We start from the raw sequence: 8,300 nt of genomic DNA, 5'->3' as shown, positions 1-8,300 counted from the left end.
AATAAAAAAATATAATAAAAAATTTAAAAAAAGAGCTGTACTACTAACACAAAGTCACAAGCTTGAAACCCACCAGAAGTTCCACAGGAGAAAGATAGGCAATCTCCTCCTGTGTGATATACAGCTTCTGAAAACCCCTGAAGGATCAGCTATGAGTCAGTTCCCAACTCAGCAGTATATAACAACAACATGCCAGCAAGAAGCCGTCAGACTCAAATGCAGTGCTTTTGAGTCTGACTTAGAGTAACTCTACATCAGTTTCTGAAGCTGTAAATCATATGTGGAGAAGTCTACCCACCTTCATAATTTCTGACAGCCAGAGACATGTCCTCCTGGTTAGAAGTATGTCACCCTACAGAGGACCCAACTATTCAAGAAGAACTAGATAATGAGATAGGAAGAACAAGATTAATGCCAAAAGCAATTCATTAACTAGACAAAAAAGGATCAGCTTTAGAAATTCTCCTGATTTATCACCATCTCCATCTAGGGCTATACAGATGTTCCTTCATTCTGCCTCTCCTTCCCCATTTTATCTCTACTCAGTAAATATTCTGCTCCCAGTTTCTTCTAATCTTGGTTTAGCCATAGCCTGCCTATCTATCAACATGATATTCTTTCATCTCAATAATTTACAATAGTTAGTTTAGATTATTTTTTAAAAAGAGAACATGATTTACTCTGTTCATCTTTTTGAGACATACTATGGTTTAGACCACTAAACTCTTTGGAATAGCCAAAGAGTTGGGTCATGGATTTTAAAATGTAATCACAATTTTCTAACATTGACGAATGTCTTCGAGTCAAGCATAACTCATAACGACCCTACGAACAAAAGATCTGAAGCCCCTCTACAACTACCAACATTTATCAAAATTCGTAGTTTCCGGAGGCATGTTGTTTAGAAAGTGGATGCCACTCCTGCAATAGTTAACTAAAGATTAGATAGGATGGAAACTTGGGAGTGGAGTGAATTTATGCTAACTGGAGAGAAATAATCCAGGAAAGAAATGCTAGGCTGCTGAAATACTTTGAAGAATGTAATCAGTGTCATTGTATTCTATATGTACAGGTTGTTGATATATGTTCTTCTGTAGATATTAAAAACAATAAAATCAATTCTTTTAAAACTTTTTAAAGAGATATGGTCTATGTCTCTTCTCTTCGAATGTTGGCTACATGAATACAGAAAAATTGACACATAACTTTCCAGACCCAGGTCATAAAAAAACCCTTACACCTTGTTCCTTGAACCCAGGCACCATGCTGTGGGAAACCCATGTCACATAACAAGATCAAGGTTCTATGTATGCCATGACCAACAGCTCCAGCTGGGGTCCCAGCTCAAAATCAGCATCAATCACAAGAGGTCTATAAGTAGTGGAATACCTCCAAATGATACCAGCCCCCAACTGAGTCTCTTCCAGTCCATATTGTACCCTAAGGGATTCCTGACCCACAGCGTCTGTGAACATAAGAAAGTACATATTTGCATCATTAATCATTGTAACAATATAGTGTGTTACAAAATTGTTGTTTTTGTTGCTATGTACCATGGAGTCAGATCAAGAGGCTGTAAATCACATGGGAGGAGATTGCCTACCTTTCTTTTGCAGAACAGCTGGTGGATTCTCTCCGCATGCCTTTGGGTTGGTAATACAACTCCTTATCTCTAAGTCACCAGAGCTTCTAGAGAGTAACAGATAACTGGAAAAGATTTTGTTACCATAAGACAATTATCAGTGTCTGTGTGATAAAATTGCAAAATTTAGTGACTTGAAACAACAATCATTTTGTTTTCTTTTCTTTCCTGTTTCTGAGTCGGCTAAAAAAAAAAGTAATGCATCTGATTTACTTGCATAGTCTGACAAGAACTATTCACTATTTAAGGTGTCTAAGAAACTTTGCCATATACCAAGACTACACAGAAAACCACTGGAACAGCAGGGGAAAAAAGATATGTGTCTAGAAAGCCCCAACTAATTCAGCTCTCTGTAAACTTTCATTAAAATTAATAATAATAAAAATGTCAAAAATTCTAAAATAAAGATTGGTTTTTCATTCACACCTATTTTCCCCCTACACCTCCTCCAATTAATTTTGTAATGCTTATCTTGTTCCAGATTGTTAATTGCCATGCACATAATGTCTAGTCACTCATTGCTTTCAATTGTCTCTCCTGTCACTTATTCCCATGCAGGGTTCATTATCTACCCATTCTTTCCCTGGCCCTGGCCTTTAGGTCAACAGTGCAACTCCCCATGGACTGTACCACCGCAATTCCTTTGGTCAGAATTAGAAAACAGAAATTTTGGTACCTTGATTGACATCAGTTTGATACAACTCAATAACCATACGTTTTTTTGTTTGGGTTTTTTTTTATATCTTTCTTGATTTTTTTTATTTTTTTAAATTAAATTTTATTCGTTTTAATGAACATTTACAGATATTTTGGGTTTTCATTCATTCATTGTTGCACTGTTTTCTCCACCTTCATCCCCAGTTTGTTCTTCTTCCCCCCCCCCCATGTCTGTTTTAATTGTCCAATTGCCACAGTGCTTGTCAAAGCCAGTTCTGATTAATCTCCTTTGTCAGTGTGTCCCTTGCCATTCCCTATCACTCCTCCCTGAGAGAGACTTCACCCTGATTCATAAGGAAAAGGGGATGGCTACTTCCTGCTGAAAAGGGACGCTGTGCGTTTCAGGGTGAAGGTCTTCTCTCACTACTCTGAAGGGCCCCTTTGGCAGTAGGAAACACATAGACTATTATGGAGATTGATTTTGGAATTTAGATGCACTCTTATTGATTGTGCTTCGCTGTACATGTTCATATCCTTGAAGATGTATCATGGGGGTGTTGCAACCTAGAAGACACAAATTTGACTAACAAGTTATAAGTACATGAGTCCAAAAATTATGGAAAAGTAAAAGAAAAGATTCTTTCATTGTTTTGCAAACCCTCCCCCAGGTCCCCTCCACCATGTAGCCCTCGCTCTAGTCTCCTGTGATGACAGAAATACCCAGTTATATCTCTCTTTTAAACGGTTCTCTCCCTCCTCTGTTTCAGTGCAGTATACATTATTGAACCCATCTTACTCAGTCTCTCCCCAACCCCAAGGACAGTCCCATTCTACAACAGTGGCATCATGTAATATTTGTCCTTTTGTGACTGGGATATTTCACTCAGCATAATGTTCTCCAGAGTCAACCATTTTGAATAATATTGCATGAGTTCTTTGTTTTTTAATGCAGCATAGTATTCCATTGTGTGAATATACCACAGCTTCTCTAGCCATTCGTTTGTTGATGGGCACTTAGGTTGTTTCCAACTCCTTGCTATTGTGAACAAAGCTGCAATAAACATGGGTGTGCATATATCTGCTTGGGTGTCAGTTATAGTCTCTTCTGGGTATATTCCCAGTAGTGGTATTGCAGGGTCAAATGGTATCTCTATTTGCAACTTTTTGAGAAAGCGCCATACCGCTTTCCACAGGGGTTGCACCATTTAACCATACGTTTTTATTGTTGTTGTTTATTGTCATCAAGTTGAGTATGACTCATAGTCACCCTACCCTATGAACAAAAGGCCTGAAGCCTTTCTATAACTATCGTCATTTCTCCAAGTTCATAGAGTTTTCAGACGCATGTGGTTTAAGAAGTAGATGCCACTCCTGCTTCCAAACCTGTATTAAACGGGGAGCTCCACCAAACACTGTGCACAATGAGCATCCATTATAGCATTTGACCCCCAGTGGCATAAGGTTCAGCATCACAGCAAACCCAGATTACTTCAGTGTAACAAATTGACAGAGGAGTGCTGTACAACTTAGAAGAACGTTCCTCCAAAATAAAATAACACTAGACCCTCGGACCCAACTGAATTTTTAAATTCAAGGGCCCTCCGTGCAGAGTGATTAAGAATCTCCAATTTTGGTGAGAAGCCAAAGAGAGATAAATCTTGCCATCAATCCCTCTAAAACAAAAAGCTTCTTTCAAGGCAAAATGTTCTAAGACGTTCCTAGAGGCTGCACAAGGCAGAGAGGAGGAACTGTCTAGTTCAGTAAGGAAAGGGGGGGGTAGGGGACACCAAAAAACGCCAAGTCACAAATAGAAATAAAATTTTAACATTCTCTAGAAAAATGTTGATTGAACGACTTGCATCTTCTAAAACCTCTGAGGCCTAGAAATTTGCTGAACCTGGTGCTTTGGTGACTGAGTCTAATTTGCTTCACTGCTCTTTCAACTCCAAGATTTATAACATCCTAAACTTGTGATTTTGTTTTATAACCCTGTTCCTCACATTACCTGCTTAGGTGGCCATTCTTTTTTTAAGCTAAGAATGGAACTTGCTGAAGAAATTAACAAAGAAAATAATTCAGGGATGAATGGTGGAATGACTCTTCGTCCAACACTTTGTTGTTAATTATAAATTTGGTGCATAGTTTCAATTCCTAAGGAAGGTTATGCTTGGTCTAATTATAAAGAGACAAGTGGAGTGTATCAGAAGCAGCTGCTCTCGAGAAAATTTTTGCCAACAGTCATTTCCAAATTATAAGCACAGACAAATGTATCCAGCGTTGTTTGTTTCCATTTTGATCTTAATATGAGTGGTGTAATTAATAAGAAGTTGTGCTGTTAATGTAAAGACAGCCAGTTCAAATCCACCATCAACTATATGGAAGAAAAATAGATATTCTCCTCCCATGTGACTTGTTGTTGTTGTTGTTGTTAGGTGCCATTGAGTTGAGTACAACTCATAGCAACCTTATGAACAAAAGATCTGAAGGCTATTCTATCCTGTGCCATCCCCACACTTCCCACACACAAAAGCCCTTTGCAGCAGTCACCATGTCAATGTACCTGATTGAGGGAATTCCTCTCCTTTGCCAAACCTCCACCCTTCCTAGCATGGTTTCCTTCTCCAAGGAATAGTATCTCCTAGCAATATACCCAAAGTATGTGAGGCAAAGCCTCAATCAATCTTGCCTCCCAAGCGTACTCCAGCTGCACCCTCTCCAAGGCATACCTGTTTGTTCTCTTGGCTGTCCATGGGATGTTCAGTGCTCTTCTCTAACACTACAGCTCAAAGGTGTCAATTCTTTTCTTCTCATCCTTATTCATTGTCGAGCTCTCAGTTGCATAGCAAGTAATCAGAAATATCATGGCCTGAATCAGACACACCTTAGTCCTCAAACTGACATCATTACTTCTCAACAATTTGGAGAGATCTCTAACCGCAGATTTTCCCAAGTCAATTTATCTCCTTACTTTCTGACTGCTGGTACCCTGGATGTTAATTGTGGATCCTAGCCCATGTGACGTAAAGCCTCTAAAATGTTAATGAAGAATTAATTATATCAACTCAAAAGCAGTGGGGGTTTTTTTAGGCATTGCCTTTGTGTTTAGTGTCATCAAGTTAACTAAGACTCAGAGCTACCCTGTGAATAACAGACTGAGTCTTGCTCTGTCATGCACCGTTCTCACCATCTCTGATTGCTTGCGCCCATTGATTTAGTCACTGTGTCAGTGCTCATGGAGAGCCGCCTTCCTCTCATTCTCTGACCTCCCACCTTTCCAAGGGATAGTATTGTTATTTCGTGGGATATAATGCAAAAAGAAAGATGTTGTTATGCTAATTTACTACATTTTATCAGTTATAACCTTTTTAAAGAAATATAGGGATAGAAAGGAGGGAGAGAAGAGAAGGAAAGGGGAGGTTGGAGGATGGGAGGGAGGAGAAAATTGGAGGGAAGGAAGAAGGGAAGTGTGAAGGGAAAATTTTCACTCAAAATGTATGATGTGCAGACCACTGGAAAGTCTTCATGTTGTTGTTGTTGTTAAGTGCCATCGAGTCAAAGGCAACTCATAGCGACCCTGTGAATGAAAGTCCTCAACACTTGTGTGACTTTCATCCTCTCTCCAGGTTCATAGGGTTTCTGGAGGCAAGCTATTATGGAAGTGGATACCACTCCTGCTTCCAAAGCTTATTTTAATTGGGGAGCTCCATCAAACACTGTCCACCATTGGTAACCATTAAAGCATTTGACACATCAATTTCACAGTGTTGAGCTTCACAGCAACCACAAGTTACCTCTGTAAGGCAAGTGGACACACCAGGCCTATATGACCTAGAAGAATGTTTGAACAAAACCAACGAAAGACAGGCCTTAGGGCCACGGATTAAAAGTCACCCACCTTTGGTTTGGTAGCATCGCTTTCTGTCCAGTGGGCCAACTGATCACTCTCTATGGAAAGCCTTCATAGGGAATTAAAATTAAATTTATGACTCCCTGTTCTGTTTCTGCAGTTTAATAACTTTCCCTGACACAATAACTGCAATGGGCTTTAGTTGTCAGAGATTGTGTGGAAATGACACGGCTCAGATCTGTCACTCAGGGGGTAGCTATGGGTCACACTTGACTCGACAGCACCCAACAATAACAGCAACAACCCTGGCCTTTCAGTGAAGTGTAAGCTAAAGAGTTAGAGGATACAACAAAGCATATGGGTTTTGGAGGGAGATTACTGCAGGACTATTCTTGCCTTCTCCTGTCCTCTATTAGCTGTATGACTTTGGATAAATTCTTTCCCAAACATTGGTTATCTCTTCTTTAAAAAAAAAGAGGTAATAATAATAATTGTCACAGAAAGCATCAGACAGAGAAGAAAAAAGTATAATATGATGTCATTTCATATCCATAATATAAGCAATGTCTAATAACAAATGTTACTGAGGAGGTTAGGAATTCTTATACACAGTCAGTGGGAATATAAATTAGAAAGCAGTTTAACAATAGAAAAGTTAGAAGGGCACACATTAAGATTTTGCTTCTTCTTTCCTAGATACACCCATCAGAAAAACACTTGCAGGTGTTAGCATGGATACACATACAAGGATGTTTCCAGCTGTATTGTTTTAATCACTAAAACTGGACAAGCTCAACTTTCCAACAGAAAGATAAGTAAGTCATGGAATTCTGTGAGAGAAATAACTTAGAGTGAGACGTACTGAGATATACCACTCTCCTAGACATAATGTTATGTGTTACATGGAGAGAGGGAGGAAGAATCAAGTTTCAGAAAATCCAGGCAGAAACCCACTGGAATGAGAAGAAGGGGGAAGTACAGTCAGAGAACCTGAACTAAAAGCTGGATGAAATAAGGTGGCTTTGAATTCTTTCTTTTGGAAATAATAATGACACTTCAGAGATTAAATGCTTTTTTTTTAAGTTGTATGTAAGACAACCCCCATTTCTAGCCAGAGTTGGGCACATAACCTAGTCTAGGTAAAGCAGATGCCACCATTCTCCTGAAACTTTAGAAGATAGGGAAAAAAAAAGACAGTATTCCCAGAGCCCAAGACTGGTCTGACAGCAGATTGACAATATTGGATCTCCTGTTTCATGGGGAAAGTTATTATTAAATATAGTCAAGACTATTCCAATTTCTCATAACCCTAAGTATAACAGATTAAAATGTTGCCCACGTCTGTTAAATTTGAACCCATTGTTCCAGCCACCATATCAGTATACTTTGTTAAAATTTTTCCTCTTTTTTACTAACTCTCTTTTATCAACATGGTATCCTAGTCCAGGCTCTGGCTTGTCCTGCCAGCCTAAAAAAAAGCACCTGAGATTAGGTCTCACGTCTCACCACTCTAACTTCTAAAGAGCATCTTGCTGTACTTCTTCAAGACAGATTTGTTTGCTCTTCTACCAGATCATGGTATATTTAATATTCTTTGTCAGTCCCTTTATTCAAAAGCAAAAACTTTTCATATTCATTGTCCAAATTCTTATGCATATGTTGTTGTCTTTATGTGCCATTGAGTCACCTACACCTCATAGTGAACCGATGAGCAACAGATTATAATTTTCCCTACCCTGTGCCATCTCCACTATCTCCTACATGCTTGCACTTATTGCTTCAGTCACTGTGCCAATCCATCTTGCTGAGAATCTTTCTGGTTTTGTTTGATCCTCCTCCTTTCACAGTGTGATGTCTGTTTTTCAAATACTACCTCCTCCTGATACAATGCAACACAAGTATGTGACATGAAGTTTCACTGTTATTGTCTCTAAGGAGTAACCACTTTTTCCAAGACAGATTTGTTTGTTCTTTGGATGATCCACTGTTGTTGTTATGTGCCGTCGAGTCGCTTGCGACTCATAGCGACCCTATGTACAACAGCCCTAAACTCCGCTCTGTCCTGTGCCAATTGCACTGTCTCTGACACTCCCATCCCAATTATCCCAGTCACTGAATCAATCCACCTCATAGAGGGCCTTCCTCTCCTGCCCT

The sequence above is a fragment of the Elephantulus edwardii genome, unplaced genomic scaffold (genome assembly GCF_000299155.1).
Source record: "Elephantulus edwardii isolate Elephantulus edwardi_28Jun2011 unplaced genomic scaffold, EleEdw1.0 scaffold00326, whole genome shotgun sequence".
In the NCBI taxonomy this organism is placed as follows: domain Eukaryota; kingdom Metazoa; phylum Chordata; class Mammalia; order Macroscelidea; family Macroscelididae; genus Elephantulus; species Elephantulus edwardii.
This window is presented reverse-complemented; position numbering follows the sequence as displayed.